Source organism: Carcharodon carcharias, chromosome 3 (genome assembly GCF_017639515.1).
Source record: "Carcharodon carcharias isolate sCarCar2 chromosome 3, sCarCar2.pri, whole genome shotgun sequence".
NCBI lineage: Eukaryota > Metazoa > Chordata > Chondrichthyes > Lamniformes > Lamnidae > Carcharodon > Carcharodon carcharias.
Window position 1 is genome coordinate 217,748,344 of NC_054469.1, and position 23,221 is coordinate 217,771,564.

The window sequence follows — 23,221 nt, forward strand, 5'->3', positions numbered from 1 at the left end:
CGCTGTTTTATCCCCTGGACTCTCGCTGTTTTATTCCCTGGACTGTCGCTGTTTTATCCCCTGCACTCCTGCTTTTTTATCCCCTGGACTCTCACTATTGTAGCGCCTAGACTCTCAATGTTTTAGCCCCTGGACTCTTTATGTTTTAGCCCCTGGACTCTTTATGTTTTAGCCCCTGGACTCTCGCTGTTTTATTCCCTGGACTCTCGCTGTTTTATCCCCTGCACTCCTGCTATTTTATCCCCTGGACTCTCACTGTTGTAGCCCCTGGATTTTCGCTCTTTTATCCCCTGGACTCTCGCTGTTTTAGCCCTGGATTCTCGCTATTTCTTCCGCTGGACTCTCACTGTTTAATCCCCTGGACTCTCGTTGTTTTATCCGCTGGACTCTCATTGTTTTATCCCCTGAAATGTCGCTGTTTTAGATCCCTGACTCCCGCTGATTTATCCCCTGGACTCTTGCTGTTTATGCCCGCGGGCACTCGCTGTTTTATCCCCTGGCCTCTCGCAGTTTTATCCCCTGGACATTCGCTGTTTTATCCACTGGACTCTCGTTGTTTTATCCGCTGGACTCTCGCTGTTTAATCCACTGAACTCTCGCTGTTTTATCCTCTGGACTCCTGCTTTTTTATCCCCTGGACAGTCACTGGTGTAGCCACTGGACTCCTGCTTTTTTAACCTCTGGACTCTCGCTGTTGTAGCCCCTGGACTCTCGCTGTTTTATCCCCTGGTCTATTGCTGCTATAAACCCCGGGCTCCCGCTGTTTTATCCCCTGGATTCCCGCTGTTATATCCCCCGGACTCTCGATGTTTAATTCCCCGGACCCCTGTTGTTTTCGCTCCTGGACCCCCACTGTTTTATCCACTGAACTCGCGCTGTTTTATCCTCTGGACTCCTGCTTTTTTAGCCCCTCGACACTCGCTGTTGTAGCCCCTGGACTCCTGCTTTTTTAACCCCTGGACTCTCGCTGTTTTGGCCCCTGGACTCTCATTGTTTTATCCCCTGGTCTATTGCTGTTTTATCCCCTGGACTCCTGCTGTTTTATCCAATGGACACTCGCTGTTTTTTCCGCAGGACTCTCGCTGTTTTATCCGCTGGACTCTCGCTGTTTTATCCCCTGGACCTCCACTGATTATCCACTGGACTCTCGCTGTTTTATCCGCTGGACCTCCACTGTTTCATCCACTGGACTCTCGCTGTTTTATCCCCTGGACTCTCGCTGTTGTAGCCCCTGGACTCTCGCTGTTTTATCTGTTGGACTCTCGTTGTGTTAGACCCCGAACTGTCGTTGTTTTATCCACTGGACTGTCGCTGTTTTATCCCCTGGCTCTCCCTGTTTTATCCCCCGAACCCACACTGTTTTATCCCCTGGAGTCTCGCTGTTTTATCCCCTGGACACCCATTGTTTTATCCCCTGGACTCTCGCTGTTTTATCCCCTGGACACAAGCTGTTTTGGCCCCTGGACTCTCAATGTTTTATCCTCTGGATGCCCGCTGTTTTATCCCCTGGACACCTGCTGTTTTATCCGCCAGAATCTCGCTGTTTTATCCCCTGGACACTCGCTGTTTTGGCCCCTGGACTCTCACTGTTTTATCCCTTGGACCCCCACTGTTTTATCCACTGGACTCTCGCTGTTTTATCCCCTGGACCCCCACTGTTTTATCCACTGGACTCTCGCTGTTTTGGTCCCTGGACTCTCACTGTTTCATCCCCTGGACTCTTGCTGTTTTATCCCCTGGACTCCTGCTGTTTTATCTGCTGGACTCTCGGTGTTTCATCCACTGGACTCTCGCTGTTTTGGCCCCTGGACTCTCACTGTTACATCCCCTGGACTCTCGCAGTTTTATCCCTTGGACTCCTGCTGTTTTATCTGCTGGACTCTCGGTGTTTCATCCGCTGGACCCTCGCTGTTTTATCCGCTGGCCTCCAACTGATTTATCCACTGGACCCCCGCTGTTTCATTCCCTTGACTCTCGCTGTATTAACACCTGGAATCCCGCTGTTTTAGCCCCTGGACTCCCACTGGCTTATCCCCTGGACTCTCGCTGTTTTATCCCCCAGACTCTCGCTGTTTTATCCCCCGGGCTCCCGCTGTTTTATCCCCTGGATTCCCGCTGTTATATCCCCCGTACTCTCGATGTTTAATTCCCCAGACCCCTGCTGTTTTCGCTCCCGGACCCCCACTGTTTTATTGCCTGGACCCACACTGTTTTATCCCCTGGAGTCTCGCTGTTTTATCCCCTGGACCCCCACTGTTTTATCCACTGGACCCCCGCTGTTCTATCCCCTGGACTCCTGCTGTTTTATCCCCCGGAATCTCGCTGTTTTATCCCCTGGACACTCGCTGTTTTGGCCCCTGGACTCTCACTGTTTTATCCCTTGGACCCCCACTGTTTTATCCACTGGACTCTCGCTGTTTTGGCACCTGGACTCTCACTGTTTCATCCCCTGGACTCTCGCTGTTTTGGCCCCTTGACTCTCACTGTTACATCCCCGGACTCTCGCAGTTTTATCCCTTGGACTCCTGCTCTTTTATCTGCTGGACTCTCGGTGTTTCATCCGCTGGACTCTCGCTGTTTTATCCGCTGGCCTCCAACTGTTTTATCCGCTGGACCCCCGCTGTTTCATTCCCTGGACTCTCGCTGTATTAGCACCTGGAATTCCGCTGTTTTAGCCCCTGGACTCCCACTATGTTATCCCCTGGCTCTCGTTGTTTTATCCCCTGGACTCTTGCTGTTTTATTCCCTGGACTGTCGCTGTTTTATCCCCTGCACTCCTGCTTTTTTATCCCCTGGACTCTCGCTGTTGTAGCCCCTGGACTCTCGCTGTTTTATCCCTTGGACTCTCGTTGTGTTAGACCCCGAACTGTCGTCGTTTTATCCACTGGACTCTCGCTGTTTTATCCCCTGGCTCTACCTGTTTTATCCCCCGAACCCACACTGTTTTATCCCCTGGAGTCTCGCTGTTTTATCCCCTGGACACCCACTGTTTTATCCACTGGACTCTCGCTGTTTTATCACCTGGACTCCCGCTGTTTTATCCCCCGGACTCTTGCTGTTTTATCCCCTGGACCCCCACTGTTACATCCCCTGGACTCTCGCAGTTTTATCTCTTGGACTCCTGCTGTTTTATCTGCTGGACTCTCGGCGTTTCATCCGCTGGACTCTTGCTGTTTTATCCGCTGGCCTCCAACTGATTTATCCACTGGACCCCCGCTGTTTCATTCCCTGGCCTCTCGCTGTATTAGCACCTGGAATCCCGCTGTTTTAGCCCCTGGACTCCCACTGGGTTATCCCCTGGACTCTCGCTGTTTTATCCCCCGGAGTCTCGCTCTTTTATCCCCTGGACACTCGCTGTTTTATCCGATGGACACTCGCTGTTTTATCCACTAGTCCCCCGCTGCTTCATTCCCTGGACTCTCGCTGCATTACCACCTGGAATCCCGGTGTTTTAGCCACTGGACTCCCACTGTTTTATCCCCTGGCTCTCGCTGTTTTATCCCCTGGACACTCACTGTTTTATTCCCTGGACTGTCGCTGTTTTATCCCCTGCACTCCTGCTTTTTTATCCCCTGGACTCTCGCTGTTTTATTCCATGGACTGTCGCTGTTTTATCCCCTGCACTCCTGCTTTTTTATCCCCTGGACTCTCGCTGTTGTTGCCCCTGGACTCTCGCTGTTTTATCCGTTGGACTTTCGTTGTGTTAGACCCTGAAATGTCGTTGTTTTATCCACTGGACTCTCGCTGTTTTATCCCATGGCTCTCGCTGTTTTATCCCCCGGACTCTCTATGTTGTAGCCCCTGGACTCTCGCTATTTTAGCCCCTGGACTCTCGCTGTTTATGCCCCTGGACTCTCGCTGTTTCATTCCCTGGAATCTCGCTCTTTTATCCCCAGCACTCCTGCTTTTTTATCCCCTGGACTCTCGCTGTTTTAGCCCCTGGACTCTTGCTGTTTTAGCCCCTGGACTCTCACTGTTGTAGCCCCTGGACTCTTGCTGTTTTAGCCCCCGGACTCTGGCTGTTTTATCCTCTGGACTCTCGTTGTTTTATCCACTGAAATGTCGCTGTTTTAGATCCTGGACTCCCGCTGATTTATCTCCTGGACTCTCGCTGTTTATGCCCGCTGGCTCTTGCTGTTTTATCCCCTGGACTCTCGTTGTTTTATCCTCTGGACTCCTGCTTTTTTATCCCCTGGACACTCGCTGTTGTAGCCCCTGGAATCCTGCTTTTTTAACCTCTGCACTCTCGCTGTTGCAGCCCCTGGACTCTCGTTGTTTTATCCCCTGGTCTATTGCTGTTTTAAACCCCGGGCTCCAACTGTTTTATCCCCTGGATTCCCGCTGTTATATCCCCCGGACTCTCGATGTTTAATTCCCCGGACCCCTGCTGTTTTCGCTCCCGGACCCCCACTGTTTTAAGCCCCGGACCCGCACTGTTTTATCCCCTGGAGTCTCGCTGTTTTATCTCCTGGACTTCCACTCTTTTATCCCATGGACACCCTTTGTTTTATCCACTGGACTCCAGCTGTTTTGTCCCCTGGACTCTCGCTGTTTTATCCCCTGGACCCCCATTGTTTTGTCCCCTGGACTCTCGCTGTTTTATCCCCTGGACCCGCACTGTTTTATCCACTGGACTCTCGCTGTTTTGGCCCCTGGACTCTCACTGTTTCATCCCCTGGACTCTCGCTGTTTTATCCCTTGGACTTCTGCTGTTTTATCTGCTGGACTCTCGGTGTTTCATCCGCTGGACTCTCGTTGTTTCATTACTTGGACTCTCGATGTATTAGCACCTGGACTCTTGCTGTTTTATCCCCCGGACTCTCACTGTTTTATCCCTTGGACACTCGCTGTTTTATCCGATGGACTCCCGCTGTTTTATCCCCCGGACTCTCACTGTTTTATCCCCTGGACACTCACTGTTTTATCCGCAGGACTCTCGCTGTTTTATCTCTTGGACTCCTGCTGTTTTATCTGCTGGACTCTCGGTGTTTCATCCGCTGGACTCTCTCTGTTTCATTACTTGGACTCTCGATGTATTAGCACCTGGACTCTCGCTGTTTTATCCCCTGGACTCTCGCTGCTTTATCCCTTGGACACTTGTTGTTTTATCCGATGGACTCTCGCTGTTTTATCCGATGGACTCTCGCTGTTTTAACCCCTGGACACTCACTGTTTTATCCGCTGGACTCTCCCTGTTTTATCTCTTGGACTCCTGCTGTTTTATCTGCTGGACTCTCGGTGTTTCATCCGCTGGACTCTCTCTGTTACATTACTTGGACTCTCGATGTATTAGCACCTGGACTCTCGCTGTTTTGTCCGCTGGACTCTCGCTTTTTTATCCCCTGGATTCTCGCTGTTTTATCCCCTGGACTCTCGCTTTTTTATCCCCTCGACACTCGCTGTTGTAGCCCCTGAACTCCTGTTTTTTTAACCCCTGGACTCTCGCTGTTGTAGCCCGTGGACTCTCGATGTTTTATCCACTGGTCTATCGCTGTTTTAACCCCCGGGCTCTCGCTATTTTAGCCCCTGGACTCTCACTGTTTTATCCCCTGGTCTCCCTCTGTTTTATCCCCGGATTGCCGCTGTTTTATCCCCTTGCTTCTCACTGTTTTAGCCCCCGGACTCCCGCAGTTTTAGCCCCCGGACACTCGTTGTTTTAGACCCCGGACTCTCGCTGTTTTATTCCTTGGACTCTCGCTGTTTTATCCCCTGCACTCCTGCATTTTTATCCCCTGGACTCTCGCTGTTGTAGCCCCTAGACTCTCGCTGTTTTATCCGTTGGACTCTCATTGTGTTAGATCCCGAACTGTCGTTGTTTTATCGTCGTTGGGCTCTCGCTGTTTTAGCCCCTGGACTCTTGCTGTTTTGGCCCCTGGACACTCGCTGTATTTTCCACTGGACTCTCACTGTTTTATCCGCTGGACTCTCGGTGTTTTATCCGCTGGACTCTCGCTGTTTTATCCGTTGGACACTCATTGTTTTATCCCCTGGACTCTCGATGTTTTAACCACTGGCCTCTCGCTGTTTTATCCCCTGAACTCTCGTTGTTTTATCCCCTGGACTCTCGCTGTTTTATCCGCTGGACTCTCGCTGTTTTAGCTGCTGGATTCTCGCTGTTTTATCCGTTGGGACTCTCGTTGTGTTAGACCCCGAACTGTCGTTGTTTTAGACCCCGGACTCTCGCTGTTTTATCGCCTGGACTCTCGCTGTTTTATTCCCTGGACTCTCGCTGTTTTATCCCCTGCACTCCTGCATTTTTATCCCCTGGACTCTCGCTGTTGTAGCCCTGGACTCTCGCTGTTTTATCCGTTGGACTCTCATTGTGTTAGATCCCGAACTGTCGTTGTTTTATCCCCTGGACTCTAGTTGTTTTATCCCCTGGACTCTCGTTGTTTTATCCCCTGGACTCTCACTGTTTTATCCCCTGGACTCTCGTTGTTTTATCCCCTGGACTCTCACTGTTTTATCCCCTGGACTCTCGTTGTTTTATCCCCTGGCTCTCGCTGTTTTATCCCCTGGACTCTCACTGTTTATCCACTGGACTCTCGCTGTTTTATTCCCTGGACGCTCGCTGTTTTATCCCCTGCACTCCTGCTTTTTTATCCCCTAGACTCTCGTTGTTGTAGCCCCTGGACTCTCGCTGTTTTAGCCCTCGGACACTCGCTATTTTTCCCACTGGACTCTCGCTGTTTTATCCCCTGAAATGTCGTTGTTTTAGACCCCGGGCTCCCGCTGATTTATCCCCTGGACTCTCGCTGTTTTATCCCCTGGTCTATCGCTGTTTTAATCCCTGGGCTCCCGTTGTTTTAGGCCATGGACTCCCGCAGTTATAGCCCCTGTACCCCCGCTGTTATATCCCCCGGACTCTCGATGTTTAATTACCCGGACGCCTGCTGTTTTTGCTGCCGGACCCCCACTGTTTTATCCCCCGGGACTCCCACTGTTTTATCCACTGGACTCTCACTGGTTTGGCCCCTGGACTCTCACTGTTTTATCCCCTGGACTCTCGCTGTTTTATCCACTGGACTCCCGCTGTTTAATCCGCTGGACTCTCGCTGTTTTATCTGCTGGACTCTCGCTGTTTTATCCGTTGGACTCTCATTGTGTTAGACCCCGAACTGTCGGTGTTTTAGACCCCGGACTCCCGCTGATTTATCCCCTGGACTCTCGCTGTTTTATCCCCTGGTCTATCGCTGTTTTAATCCCTGGGCTCCCGTTGTTTTAGGCCATGGACTCCCGCAGCTTTAGCCCCTGTACCCCCGCTGTTATATCCCCCGGACTCTTGATGTTTAATTACCCGGGCGCCTGCTGTTTTTGCTGCCGGACCCCCACTGTTTTATGCCCCGGGACCCCCACTGTTTTATCCACTGGACTCTCACTGTTTTATCCCCTGGACTCTCGCTGTTTTATCCCCTGGACTCCCGCTGTTTTATCCACTGGCCTCTCGCTGTTTTATCCCCTGGACTCTCGCTGTTTCATCCGCTGGACTCTCGCTGTTTTATCCGTTGGACTCTCATTGTGTTAGACCCCGAACTGTCGGTGTTTTAGACCCTGGACTCCCGCTGTTTTCTCCCCTGGACTCCCGCTGTTTTAACCAATGGCCTCTCGCTGTTTTATCCCCTGGACTCTCATTGTTTTATCCCCTGGACTCTCGCTGTTTTATCCGCTGCACTCTCGCTGTTTTATCCGCTGCACTCTCGCTGTTTTATCTGCTGGGCTCTCGCTGTTTTATCCGTTGGGTCTCTCATTGTGTTAGACCCCGAACTGTCGCTGTTTAAGACCCAGGAGTCTCGCTGTTTAATCCCCTGGCTCTCGCTGTTTTATCCCCTGGACTCTCACTGTTTTATTCCCTGGACTCTCGCTGTTTTATCCCCTGCACTCCTGCTTTTTTATCCCCTTGACTCTCGCTGTTGTAGCCCCTGGACATTCGTTGTTTGTTCCCCTGGGCTCTCGCTGTTTTAGCCCCTGGACTCTCGTTGTTTTATCCGTACGGCTCTCGTTGTGTTAGACCCCGAACTAACGTTGTTTTAGACCCCGGACTCTCGCTGTTTAATCCCCTGGCTCTCGCTGTTTTATCCCCTGGACTCTCGCTGTTTTATCCCCTGGACTCCCGTTGTTTTATCCCCTGGACTCTCACTGTTTTATCCCAGGGACACCCACTGTTTTATCCACTGGACTCTCGCTGTTGTAGCCCCTGGACTCTCGTTGTTTTTTCCCCTGGGCTCTCGCTGTTTTTGCCCCTGGACTCTTACTGTTTTATCCCCTGGACTCTCGCTGTTTTATCCCCTGGACTCTCGCTGTTTTAGACCCTGGACTCTCGCTGTTACATCCCACGGAATCTCGATGTTTAATTCCCCGGACCCCTGCTGTTTTGGCTCCCGGAACCCCACTGTTTTATCCCCCGGACCCACACTGTTTTATCCCCTGCACACCTGCTGTTTTATCCCCTGGACTCTCGCTGTTTTATCCAAGGGACCCCCACTGTTTTATCCACTGGACTCTCGCTGTTTTGGCCCCTGGACTCTCACTGTTTTATCTCCTGGACTCTCGCTGTTTTATCCCCTGGACTCCTGCTGTTTTATCTGCTGGACACTCACTGTTTTATCCCCTGGACTCTCGCTGTTTTATCCGCTGGACTCTCGCTGTTTTATCCGCTGGACTCTCGCTGTTTTTTCCGTTGGACACTCGTTGTGTTAGACCCCGAACTACCATTGTTTTCGACCCCGGACTCCCGTTGTTTTCTCCCCTGGACTCTCAATGTTTTAACGACTGGCCTTTCGCTGTTTTATCCCCTGGACTACGGTTCTATTATCCCCTGGACTCCCGCTGTTTTATCGACTGGACTTTCGCTGTTTTATCCCCTGGACTCTCGCTGTTTTATCCCCGGGACCCCCACTGTTTTATCCACTGGACTCTCGCTGTTTTGGCCCCTGGACTCTCACTGTTTTATCCCTTGGATTCTCGCTGTTTTAGCCCACGGACTCCCGCTGTTTTATCCCCTGGACACTCGCTGTTTTATCCACTGGACACTCGCTGTTTTATCCCCTGGACACTCGCTGTTTTATCCGTTGGGTCTCTCATTGTGTTAGACCCCGAACTGTCGCTGTTTAAGACCCAGGAGACTCGCTGTTTAATCCCCTGGCTCTCGCTGTTTTATCCCCTGGACTCTCACTGTTTTATTCCCTGGACTCTCGCTGTTTTATCCCCTGCACTCCTGCTTTTTTATCCCCTTGACTCTCGCTGTTGTAGCCCCTGGACATTCGTTGTTTCTTCCCCTGGGCTCTCGCTGTTTTAGCCCCTGGACTCTCGTTGTTTTATCCGTACGGCTCTCGTTGTGTTAGACCCCGAACTGACGTTGTTTTAGACCCCGGACTCTCGCTGTTTAATCCCCTGGCTCTCGCTGTTTTATCCCCTGGACTCTCGCTGTTTTATCCCCTGGACTCCCGTTGTTTTATCCCCTGGACTCTCACTGTTTTATCCCAGGGACACCCACTGTTTTATCCACTGGACACTCGCTGTTGTAGCCCCTGGACTCTCGTTGTTTTTTCCCCTGGGCTCTCGCTGTTTTTGCCCCTGGACTCTTACTGTTTTATCCCCTGGACTCTTACTGTTTTATCCCCTGGACTCTCGCTGTTTTAGACCCTGGACTCTCGCTGTTACATCCCACGGAATCTCGATGTTTAATTCCCAGACCCCTGCTGTTTTGGCTCCCGGACCCCCACTGTTTTATCCCCTGGACCCACACTGTTTTATCCCCTGCACGCCTGCTGTTTTATCCCCTGGACTCTCGCTGTTTTATCCAAGGGACCCCCACTGTTTTATCCACTGGACTCTCGCTGTTTTGGCCCCTGGACTCTGTTTTATCTCCTGGACTCTCGCTGTTTTATCCCCTGGACTCCTGCTGTTTTATCCGCTGGACTCTCGCTGTTTTATCCGCTGGACTCTCGCTGTTTAATCCGTTGGACTCTCGCTGTTTGATCCGCTGGACTCGCGCTGTTTTATCCGCTGCACTCTCGCTGTTTTATCCGCTGGACTCTCGCTGTTTTATCCGTTGGACACTCGTTGTGTTAGACCCCGAACTACCGTTGTTTTCGACCCCGGACTCCCATTGTTTTCTCCCCTGGACTCTCAATGTTTTAACGACTGGCCTTTCGCTGTTTTATCCCCTGGACTACCGTTCTATTATCCCCTGGACTCCCGCTGTTTTATCTGCTGGACTCTCGCTGTTTCATCCGCTGGACTCTCGCTGTTTTATCCGCTGGACTCTCGCTGTTTTATCCGTTGGACTCTCATTGTGTTAGACCCCGAACTGTCGGTGTTTTAGACCCCGGACTCCCGCTGTTTTCTCCACTGGACTCCCGCTGTTTTAACCACTGGCCTCTCGCTGTTTTATCCCCTGGACTCTCATTGTTTTATCCCCTGGACCCTTGCTGTTTTAGCCCCTGGACTCTCGCTGTTTTATCCGCTGCACTCTCGCTGTTTTATCCGCTGCACTCTCGCTGTTTTATCTGCTGGGCTCTCGCTGTTTTATCCGTTGGGTCTCTCATTGTGTTAGACCCCGAACTGTCGCTGTTTAAGACCCAGGAGTCTCGCTGTTTAATCCCCTGGCTCTCGCTGTTTTATCCCCTGGACTCTCACTGTTTTATACCCTGGACTCTCGCTGTTTTATCCCCTGCACTCCTGCTTTTTTATCCCCATGACTCTCGCTGTTGTAGCCCCTGGACATTCGTTGTTTTTTCCCCTGGGCTCTCGCTGTTTTAGCCCCTGGACTCTCGTTGTTTTATCCGTACGGCTCTCGTTGTGTTAGACCCGGAACTGACGTTGTTTTAGACCCCGGACTCTCGCTGTTTAATCCCCTGGCTCTCGCTGTTTTATCCCCTGGACTCTCGCTGTTTTATCCCCTGGACTCCCGTTGTTTTATCCCCTGGACTCTCACTGTTTTATCCCAGGGACCCCCACTGTTTTATCCTCTGGACTCTCGCTGTTGTAGCCCCTGGACTCTCGTTCTTTTTGCCCCTGGACTCTTATTGTTTTATCCCCTGGACTCTTACTGTTTTATCCCTTGGACTCTCGCTGTTTTATCCAAGGGACCCCCACTGTTTTATCCCCTGGACTCTCGCTGTTTTATCCGTTGGACTACCGTTCTATTATCCCCTGGACTCCCGCTGTTTTATCGACTGGACTCTCGCTGTTTTATCCCCTGGACTCTCACTGTTTTATCTCCTGGACTCTCGCTGTTTTATCCCCTGGACTCCTGCTGTTTTATCTGCTGGACTCTCACTGTTTTATCCCCTGGACTCTCGCTGTTTTATCCGCTGGACTCTCGCTGTTTTATCCGCTGGACTCTCGCTGTTTAATCTGTTGGACTCTCGCTGTTTTATCCGTTGGACACTCGTTGTGTTAGACCCCGAACTACCGTTGTTTTCGACCCCGGACTCCCGTTGTTTTCTCCCCTGGACTCTCAATGTTTTAACGACTGGCTTTTCGCTGTTTTATCCCCTGGACTACCGTTCTATTATTCCCTGGACTCCCGCTGTTTTATCGACTGGACTCTCGCTGTTTTACCCCCTGGACTCTCGCTGTTTTATCCCCGGGACCCCCACTGTTTTATCCACTGGACTCTCGCTGTTTTGGCCCCTGGACTCTCACTGTTTTATCCATTGGATTCTCGCTGTTTTAGCCCACGGACTCCCGCTGTTTTATCCCCTGGACACTCGCTGTTTTATCCCCTGGACACTCGCTGTTTTATCCCCTGGACACTCGCTGTTTTATCCGCTGGACTCTCGCTGTTTTATCCACTGGACTCTCGCTGTTTTATCCGCTGGAATCTCGCTGTTTTATCCACTGGACTCTCGCTGTTTTATCCGTAGGACTCTCGTTGTGTTAGACCCCGAACTGTCATTGTTTTAGACCCCGGACTCTCGCTGTTTTATCCCCTGGCTCTCCCTGTTTTATCCCCTGGACTCTCGCTGTTTTATCGCCTGGACTCCCGCTGTTTTATCCACTGGACTCTCGCTGTTTTGGCCCCAGGACTCTCACTGTTTTATCTCCTGGACTCTCGCTGTTTTATTCCCGGACTCCTGCTGTTTTATCTGCTGGACTCTCATTGTTTTATCTCCTGGACTCTCACTGTTTTATCCACTGGACTCTCGGTGTTTTATCCGCTGGATTCTCGCTGTTTAATCCGTTGAACACTCGCTGTTTTCTCCGCTGGACTCTCACAGTTTTATCCGCTGGACTCTCGCTGTTTTATCTGCTGGACTCTCGCTGTTTTATCCGCTGGACACTCATTGTGTTAGACCCCGAACTATCGTTCTTTTAGACCCCGGACTCCCACTGTTTTATCCCCTGGAATCTCGTTGTTTTATCCCCTGGTCTCTCGCTGTTTTAGCCCCTGGACTCGTGCTGTTTTCTCCCCTGGACTCTCGCTGTTTTATCCGCTGGAATCTCGCTGTTTTAGCTGCTGGACTCTCGCTGTTTGATCCATTGGGTCTCTTGTTGTGTTAGACCCCGAACTGTCGCTGTTTTAGACCCCGGACTCTCGCTGTTTTATCCCCTGGACTCTTGCTGTTTTATTCCCTGGACTCTCGCTGTTTTATCCCCTGCACTCCTGCATTTTTATCCCCTGGACTCTCGCTGTTGTGGCCCCTGGACTCTCGCTGTTTTATCCGTTGGACTCTCATTGTGTTAGATCCCGAACTGTCGTTGTTTTATCCCCTGGACTCTCAATGTTTTATCCCCTGGACTCTCGCAGTTTCATCCCCTGGACTCTCGCTGTTTTATCCCCTGGACGCTCGCTGTTTTATCCCCTGGCTCACGCTGTTTTATCCCCCGGACTCTCGCTGTTTTATCCCCTGGACTCTCGCTGTTTCATTCCCTGGACTCTCGCTGTTTTATCCCCTACACTCCTGCTTTTTTATCCCCTGGACTCTCGCTGTTGTAGCCCCTGGACTCTCGCTGTTTTAGCCCCTGGAATCTCGCTGTTTTAGCACACGGACACTCGATATTTTTTCCACAGGACTCTCACTGTTTAATCCGCTGGACTCTCGCTGTTTTTTTCCGCTGGACTCTCATTGTTTTATCCCCTGAAATGTCACTGTTTTAGACCCTGGACTCCCGCAGTTTTATCCCCCGAACACTCGCTGTTTTATCCCCTGGACTCTAGCTGTTTTATTCCCGGGACTCTGGCTGTTTTATCCCCTGCACTGCTGCTTTTTTATGCCCTGGACTCTCGCTGTTGTAGCCCCTGGACTCTCGCTGTTTTTTCCCCTGGGCTCTCGCTGTTTGAGCCCCTGGACTCTTGCTCTTTTATCCCCTGGAATCTTGCTGTTTTATCCCCTGGACTCTCGCTGTTTTAGCCCCTGGACTCTTGCTGTTATAGTCCCTGGATTCTCGATGTTTAATTCCCCGGACCCCTGCTGTTTTTGCTCCCGGACCCCCACTGTTTTATCCCCCGGACCCACACTGTTTTATCCCCTGGACTCCCTCTGTTTTATCCCCTGGACTCTTGCTGTTTTATCCCAGGGACCCCCATTGTTTTATCCACTGGACTCTCGCTGTTTTGGCCCCTGGACTCACTGTTTTATCCCCTGGACTCTCGCTCTTTTATACCCTGGACTCCTGCTGTTTTATCTGCTGGACTCTCACTGTTTTATCCCATGGATTCTCGCTGTTTCATCCGCTGGACTCTAGCTGTTTTATCCGCTGGATTCTCATTGCTTAATCCATTGGACACTCGCTGTTTTTTCCACTGGACTCTAGCTGTTTTATCCGCTGGATTCTCGCTGTTTTATCCGCTGAACTCTCGCTGTTTTATCCGTTGGACACTCATTGTTTTATCCCCTGGACTCTCGATGTTTTAACCACTGGCCTCTCGCTGTTTTATCCCCTGGACTCTCGTTGTTTTATCCCCTGGACTCTCGCTGTTTTAGCCCCTGGACTCGAGCTGTTTTATCCCCTGGACTCTCGCTGTTTTATCCGCTGGACTCTTGCTGTTTTAGCTGCTGGACTCTCGCTGTTATATCCGTTGGGACTCTCGTTGTGTTAGACCCCGAACTGTCGTTGTTTTAGACCCCGGTCTCTCGCTGTTTTATCCCCTGGACTCTCGCTGTTTTATTCCCTGGACTCTCGCTGTTTTATCCCCTGCACTCCTGCATTTTTGTCCCCTGGACTCTCGCTGTTATAGCCCCTGGACTCTCGCTGTTTTATCCGTTGGACTCTCATTGTGTTAGATCCCGAACTGTCGTTGTTTTATCCCCTGGACTCTCGTTGTTTTATCCCCTGGACTCTCGCAGTTTTATCCCCTGGACTCTCACTGCTTTATCCCCTGGACTCTCGCTGTTTTATCCCCTGGCTCTCGCTGTTTTATCCCCTGGACTCTCACTGTTTATCCCCTGGACTCTCACTGTTTTATCCCCTGGACTCTCGTTGTTTTATCCCCTGGACTCTCACTGCTTTATCCCCTGGACTCTCGCTGTTTTATCCCCTGGCTCTCGCTGTTTTATCCCCTGGACTCTCACTGTTTATCCCCTGGACTCTCGCTGTTTTATTCCCTGGACTCTCGCTGTTTTATCCCCTACACTCCTGCTTTTTTATCCCCTAGACTCTCGCTGTTGTAGCCCCTGGACTCTCGCTGTTTTAGCCCTCGGACACTCGCTATTTTTTCCACTGGACTCTCGCTGTTTTATCCCCTGAAATGTCGCTGTTTTAGACCCCGGACTCCCGCTGATTTATCCCCTGGACTCTCATTATTTTGTCCCCTGGTCTATCGCTGTTTTAAACCCTGGGCTTCCGCTGTTTTAGGCCATGGACTCCCGCAGTTTTAGCCCCTGTACCCCCGCTGTTATATCCCCCGGACTCTCGATGTTTAATTCCCCGGACGCCTGCTGTTTTTGCTGCCGGACCCCCACTGTTTTAACCCCCGGGACCCCTACTGTTTTATCCACTGGACTCTCGCTCTTTTGGCCCCTGGACTCTCACTGTTTTATCCGCTGAACTCTCGCTGTTTTATCCGCTGGACTCTCGCTGTTTTATCTGCTGGACTCTCGCTGTTTTTTCCGCTGGACTCTCGTTGTTTTATCCCCTGAAATGTCGTTGTTTTAGACCCCGGACTCCCGCTGTTTTATCCCCCGGACACTCGCTGTTTTATCCCCTGGACTCTCGCTGTTTTATCCCCTGCACTGCTGCTTTTTTATGCCCTGGACTCTCGCTGTTGTAGCCCCTGGACTCTCGCTGTTTTTTCCCCTGGGCTCTCGCTGTTTGAGCCCCTGGACTTTTGCTGTTTTATTCCCTGGACTCTTGCTAATTTATCCCCATGAATCTCGTTGTTTTAGCCCCTGGACTCTCGCTGTTATATTCCCTGGATTCTCGATGTTTAATTCCCAGGGACCCCCACTGTTTTATCCCCCGGACCCACATTGTTTTATCCCCTGGACTCCCTCTGTTTTGGCCCCTGGACTCTCACTGTTTTATCCCCTTGACTCTCACTGTTTTATCCCCTGGACTCCTGCTGTTTTATCTGCTGGACTCTCACTGTTTTATCCCATGGATTCTCGCTGTTTTATCCGCTGGACTCTAGCTGTTTTATCCGCTGGATTCTCACTGTTTAATCCGTTGGACACTCGCTGTTTTTTCCACTGGACTCTCGCTGTTTTATCCGCTGGACTCTCGCTGTTTTATCCGTTGGACACTCATTGTTTTATCCCCTGGACTCTCGATGTTTTAACCACTGGCCTTTCGCTGTTTTATCCCCTGGACTCTCGCTGTTTTAGCCCCTGGACTCATGCTGTTTTATCCCCTGGACTCTCGCTGTTTTATCCGCTGGACTTTCGCTGTTTTAGCTGCTGGACTCACGCTGTTTGATCCGTTGGACTCTCATTGTGTTAGATCCCGAACTGTCGTTGTTTTATCCCCTGGACTCTCACTGTTTATCCCCTGGACTCTCGCTGTTTTATTCCCTGGACTCTCGCTGTTTTATCCCCTACACTCCTGCTTTTTTTATCCCCTAGACTCTCGCTGTTGTAGCCCTGGACTCTCGCTGTTTTAGCCCCCGGACACTCGCTATTTTTCCCACTGGACTCTCGCTGTTTTATCCCCTGAAATGTCGCTGTTTTAGACCCCGGATTCCCGCTGATTTATCCCCTGGACTCTCGCTGTTTTAGCCCCTGGTCTATCGCTGTTTTAAACCCTGGGCTTCCGCTGTTTTAGGCCACGGACTCCCGCAGTTTTAGCCCCTGTACCCCCGCTGTTATATCCCCCAGACTCTCAATGTTTAATTCGCCGGACGCCTGCTGTTTTTGCTGCCGGACCCCCACTGTTTTATCCCCCAGGACCCCCACTGTTTTCTCCCCTGGACTCCCGTTGTTTTAACCACTGGCCTCTCGCTGTTTTATCCCCTGGACTCTCATTGTTTTATCCTTTGGACCCTCGCTGTTTTAGCCCCTGGACTCTTGCTGTTTTATCCCCTGGACACTCGCTGTTTTATCCGCTGGACTCTCGCTGTTTTATCCGCTGGACTCTCGCTGTTTTATCCGCTGCACTCTCGCTGTTTTATCTGCTGGGCTCTCGCTGTTTTATCCGTTGGGTCTCTCATTGTGTTAGACCCCGAACTGTCATTGTTTAAGACCCAGGAGTCTCGCTGTTTAATCCCCTGGCTCTCGCTGTTTTGTCCCCTGGACTCTCGCTGTTTTTGCCCCTGAGCTCTCGCTGTTTTTGCCCCTGGACTCTTACTGTTTCATCCCCTGGACTCTTACTGTTTTATCCCCTGGACTCTCGCTGTTTTAGACGCTGGACTCTCGCTGTTACATTCCACAGAATCTCGATGTTTAATTCTCCGGACCCCTGCTGTTTTGGCTCCCGGACCCCCACTGTTTTATCCCCTGCACTCCTGCTGTTTTATCCCCTGGACTCTCGCTGTTTTATCCCCTGGACTCTCACGGTTTTATCCCAGGGACACCCACTGTTGTATCCACTGGACTCTCGGTGTTGTAGCCCTGGACTCTCGCTGTTTTTTCCCCTGGGCTCTCGCTGTTTTGGCCCCTGGACTCTCACTGTTTTATCTCCTGGACTCTCGCTGTTTTATCCCCAGGACTCCTGCTGTTTTATCTGCTGGACTCTCACTGTTTTATCCCCTGGACTCTCGCAGTTTTATCCGCTGGACTCTCGCTGTTTTATCCTCTGGACTCTCGCTGTTTAATCCGTTGGACTCTCGCTGTTTGATCCGCTTGCCTCGCGCTGTTTTATCCGCTTGACTCTCGCTGTTTTATCCACTGGACTCTCGACGTTTTATCCACTGGACTCTCGCTGTTTTATCCACTGGACTCTCGCTGTTTTATCCGTTGGACTCTCATTGTGTTAGATCCCGAACTGTTGTTGTTTTATCCCCTGGACTCTCGTTTTTTTATCCCCTGGACTCTCGCAGTTTTATCCCCTGGACTCTTATTGTTTTATCCCCTGGACTCTCGCTGTTTTATCTCCTGGCTCTCGCTGTTTTATCCCCTGGACTCTCACTGATTATCCCCTGTACTCTCGCTGTTTTATTCCCTGGACTCTCGCTGTTTTATCCCCTACACTCCTGCTTTTTTATCCCCTAGACTCTCGCTGTTGTAGCCCCTGGACTCTCGCTGTTTTAGTCCCCGGACACTCGCTATTTTTTCCACTGGACTCTCGCTGTTTTATCCCCTGAAATGTCGCTGTTTTAGACCCCGGACTCCCGCTGATTTATCCCCTGGACTCTCGCTGTTTTATCCCCTGGTCTATCGCTGTTTTAAACACTGGGCTTCCGCTGTTTTAGGCCACAGACTCCCGCAGTTTTAGCCCCTGTACCCCCGCTGTTATATCCCCCGGACTCTCGATGTTTAATTCCCTGGACGCCTGCTGTTTTTGCTGCCGGACTCCCACTGTTTTGACCCCCGGGACCCCCATTGTTTTATCCACTGGACTCTCGCTGTTTTGGCCCCTGGACTCTCACTGTTTTATCGGCTGGACTCTCGCTGTTTTATCTGCTGGACTCTCGCCGTTTTTTCCACTGGACTCTCGTTTTTTGATCCCCTGAAATGTCGCTGTTTTAGACCCCGGACTCCCGCTGTTTTATCCCCCGGACACTCGCTGTTTTATCCCCTGGACTGTAGCTGTTTTATTCCCTGGACTCTCGCTGTTTTATCCCCTGCACTGCTGCTTTTTTATGCCCTGGACTCTCGCTGTTGTAGCCCCTGGACTCTCACTGTTTTTTCCCCTGGGCTCTCGCTGTTTGAGCCCCTGGACCTTTGCTCTTTTATTCCCTGTACTCTTGCTAATTTATCCCCATGACTCTCGTTGTTTTAGCCCCTGGACTCTCGCTGTTATATTCCCTGGATTCTCGATGTTTAATTCCCCGGACCCCTGCTGTTTTTGCTCCCTGACCCCCTCTGTTTTATCCCCCGGACCCACATTGTTTTATCCCCTGGACTCCCTGTGTTTTATCCCCTGGACTCTCGCTGTTTTATCCCAGGGACCCCCACTGTTTTATCCACTGGACTCTTGCTGTTTTGGCCACTGGACTCTCACTGTTTTATCCCCTTGACTCTCGCTGTTTTATCCCCTGGCCTCCTGCTGTTTTATCTGCTGGACTCTCACTGTTTTATCCCCTGGACTCTCGCAGTTTTATCCGCTGGACTCTCGCTGTTTTATCCTCTGGACTCTCGCTGTTTAATCCGTTGGACTCTCGCTGTTTGATCCGCTTGCCTCGCGCTGTTTTATCCGCTTGACTCTCGCTGTTTTATCCACTGGACTCTCGACGTTTTATCCACTGGACTCTCGCTGTTTTATCCACTGGACTCTCGCTGTTTTATCCGTTGGACTCTCATTGTGTTAGATCCCGAACTGTTGTTGTTTTATCCCCTGGACTCTCGTTTTTTTATCCCCTGGACTCTCGCAGTTTTATCCCCTGGACTCTTACTGTTTTATCCCCTGGACTCTCGCTGTTTTATCTCCTGGCTCTCGCTGTTTTATCCCCTGGACTCTCACTGTTTTATCGGCTGGACTCTCGCTGTTTTATCTGCTGGACTCTCGCTGTTTTTTCCACTGGAATCTCGTTGTTTGATCCCCTGAAATGTCGCTGTTTTAGACCCCGGACTCCCGCTGTTTTATCCCCCGGACACTCGCTGTTTTATCCCTGGACTGTAGCTGTTTTATTCCCTGGACTCTCGCTGTTTTATCCCCTGCACTGCTGCTTTTTTATGCCCTGGACTCTCGCTGTTGTAGCCCCTGGACTCTCGCTGTTTTTTCCCCTGGGCTCTCTCTGTTTGAGCCCCTGGACTTTTGCTGTTTTATTCCCTGTACTCTTGCTAATTTATCCCCATGACTCTCGTTGTTTTAGCCCCTGGACTCTCGCTGTTATATTCCCTGGATTCTCGATGTTTAATTCCCCGGACCCCTGCTGTTTTTGCTCCCTGACCCCCTCTGTTTTATCCCCCGGACCCACATTGTTTTATCCCCTGGACTCCCTGTGTTTTATCCCCTGGACTCTCGCTGTTTTATCCACTGGACTCTTGCTGTTTTGGCCCCTGGACTCTCACTGTTTTATCCCCTTGACTCTCGCTGTTTTATCAGCTGGACTCTCACTGTTTTATCCCATGGATTCTCGCTGTTTTATCCGCTGGACTCTAGCTGTTATATCCGCTGGATTCACACTGTTTAATCCGTTGGGCACTCGCTGCTTTTTCCACTGGGTTCTCGCTGTTTTATCCGCTGGACTCTCGCTGTTTTATCCGTTGGACACTCATTGTTTTATCCCCTGGACTCTCGATGTTTTAACCACTTGCCTCTCGCTGTTTTATCCCCTGGACTCTCGTTGTTTTATCCCCTGGACTCTCGCTGTTTTAGCCCCTGGACTCGTGCTGTTTTATCCCCTGGAATCTTGCTGTTTTATCCGCTGGACTCTCGCTGTTTTATCCGCTGGGCTCTCACTGTTTTATCCGCTGCACTCTCGCTGTTTTATCTGCTGGGCTCTCGCTGTTTTATCCGTTGGGTCTCTCATTGTGTTAGACCCCGAACTGTCGTTGTTTAAGACCCAGGAGTCTCGCTGTTTAATCCCCTGGCTCTCGCTGTTTTATCCCCTGGACTCTCGCTGTTTTATTCCCTGGACTCTCGCTGTTGTAGCCCCTGGACATTCGTTGTTTTTTCCCCTGGGCTCTAGCTGTTTTAGCCCCTGGACTCTCGTTGTTTTATCCATACGGATCTCGTTGTGTTAGACCCCAAACTGTCGTTGTTTTAGACCCCGGAATCTTGCTGTTTAATCCCCTGGCTCTCGCTGTTTTATCCCCTGGACACTCGCTGTTTTATCTGCTGGGCTCTCGCTGTTTTATCCGTTGGGTCTCTCATTGTGTTAGACCCCGAACTGTCGTTGTTTAATCCCCTGGCTCTCGCTGTTTTATCCCCTGCACTCCTGCTTTTTTATCCCCTTGACTCTCGCTGTTTTAGCCCCTGGACATTCGTTGTTTTTTCCCCTGGGCTCTCGCCGTTTTAGCCCCTGGACTCTCATTGTTTTATCCATACGGCTCTTGTTGTGTTAGACCCCAAACTGTCGTTGTTTTAGACCCCGGACTCTCGCTGTTTAATCCCCTGGCTCTCGCTGTTTTATCCCCTAGACTCTGACTGTTTTATCCCCTGGACTCCCGTTGTTTTATCCCCTGGACTCTCACTGTTTTATCCCAGGGACCCCCACTGTTTTATCCACTGGACACTCGCTGTTGTAGCCCCTGGACTCTCGCTGTTTTTTCCCCTGGGCTCTCGCTGTTTTTGCCCCTGGACTCTTACTGTTTCATCCCCTGGACTCTTACTGTTTTATCCCCTGGATTCTCGCTGTTTTAGATGCCGGACTCTCGCTGTTACATCCCACGGAATCTCGATGTTTAATTCCCCGGACCCCTGCTGTTTTGGCTCCCGGACACACACTGTTTTATCCCCTGCACTCCTGCTGTTTTATCCCCTGGACTCTCTCTGTTTTATCCCCTGGACTCTCACTGTTTTATCCCAGGGACCCCCACTGTTTTATCCACTGGACCCTCGCTGTTGTAGGCCCTGGACTCTCGCTGTTTTTTCACCTGGGCTCTCACTGTTTTGGCCCCTGGACTCTCACTGTTTTATCTCCTGGACTCTCGCTGTTTTATCCCCTGGACTCCTGCTGTTTTATCTGCTGGCCTCTCACTGTTTTATCCCCTGGACTCACGCTGTTTTTTCCGCTGGACTCTCGCTGTTTTATCCGCTGGACTCTCGCTGTTTTATCCGCTGGACTCCTGCTGTTTTATCTGCTGGCCTCTCACTGTTTTATCCCCTGGACTCTCGCTGTTTTATCCGCTGGATTCTCGCTGTTTTATCCTCTGGACTCTCGCTGTTTAATCCGTTGGACTCTCGCTGTATGATCCGCTGGACTCACGCTGTTTTTTCCGCTGGACTCTCGCTGTTTTATCCGCTGGACTCTCGCTGTTTTATCCGCTGGACTCTCGCTGTTTTATCCACTGGACTCTCTCTTTTTATCCGTTGGACTCTCATTGTGTTAGATCCCGAACTGTCGTTGTTTTATCCCCTGGACTCTCGCAGTTTTATCCCCTGGACTCTCGCTGTTTTATCCCCTGGCTCTCGCTGTTTTATCCCCTGGACTCTCGCTGTTTTATTCCCTGGACTCTTGCTGTTTTATCCCCTACACTCCTGCTTTTTTAACCCCTAGACTCTCGCTGTTGTAGCCCCTGGACTCTCGCTGTTTTAGCCCCTGGACACTCGCTATTTTTTCCACTGGACTCTTGCTGTTTTATCCCCTGAAATGTCGCTGTTTTAGACCCCGGACTCCCGCTGATTTATCCCCTGGACTCTCGCTGTTTTATCCCCTGGTCTATCGCTGTTTTAAACCCGGGGCTTCTGCTGTTTTAGGCCACGGACTCCCGCAGTTTTAGCCCCTGTACCCCTGCTGTTATATCCCCTGGACTCTCGATGTTTAATTCCCCGGACGCCTGCTGTTTTTGCTGCCGGACCCCCACTGTTTTATCCCCCAGGACCCCCACTGTTTTATCCACTGGACTCTCGCTCTTTTGGCCCCTGGACTCTCACTGTTTTATCGGCTGGACTCTCGCTGTTTTATCTGCTGGACTCTCGCTGTTTTATCTGCTGGACTCTCGCTGTTTTTTTCCGCTGGACTCTCGTTGTTTTATCCCCTGAAATGTCGCTGTTTTAGACCCCGGACTCCCGCTGTTTTATCCCCCGGACACTCGCTGTTTTATCCCCTGCACTCTAGCTGTTTTATTCCTGGGACTCTCACTGTTTTATCCCCTGCACTGCTGCTTTTTTATGCCCTGGACTCTCGCTGTTGTAGCCCCTGGACTATCGCTGTTTTTTACCCTGGGCTCTCGCTGTTTGAGCCCCTGGACTCTTGCTCTTTTATCCCCTGGACTCTTGCTGATTTATCCCCTGGACTCTCGCTGTTTTATCCCCTGGACTCTCGCTGTTTTATTCCCTGGACTCTCGCTGTTTTATCCCCTGCACTCCTGCTTTTTTATACCCCTTGACTCTCGCTGTTGTAGCCCCTGGACATTCGTTGTTTTTTCCCCTGGGCTCTCGCTGTTTTAGGCCCTGGACTCTCGTTTTATCCGTACGGCTCTCGTTGTGTTAGACCCCAAACTGTCGTTGTTTTAGACCCCGGATTCTCGCTGTTTAATCCCCTGGCTCTCGCTGTTTTATCCCCTAGACTCTCGCTCTTTTATCCCCTGGACTCCCGTTGTTTTATCCCCTGGACTCTCACTGTTTTATCCCAGGGACCCCCACTGTTTTATCCACTGGACTCTCGCTGGTTTGGCCCCTGGACTCTCACTGTTTTATCCGCTGGACTCTCGCTGTTTTATCCCCTGGACTCCCGCTGTTTTATCCGCTGGACTATCGCTGTTTTCTCCCCTGGACTCCCGTTGTTTTAACCACTGGCCTCTCGCTGTTTTATCCCCTGGACTCTCATTGTTTTATCCTTTGGACCCTCGCTGTTTTAGCCCCTGGACTCTTGCTGTTTTATCCCCTGGACACTCGCTGTTTTATCCACTGGACTCTCGCTGTTTTATCCGCTGGACTCTCGCTGTTTTATCCACTGCACTCTCGCTGTTTTATCTGCTGGGCTCTCGCTGTTTTATCCGTTGAGTCTATCATTGTGTTAGACCCCGAACTGTCATTGTTTAAGACCCAGGAGTCTCGCTGTTTAATCCCCTGG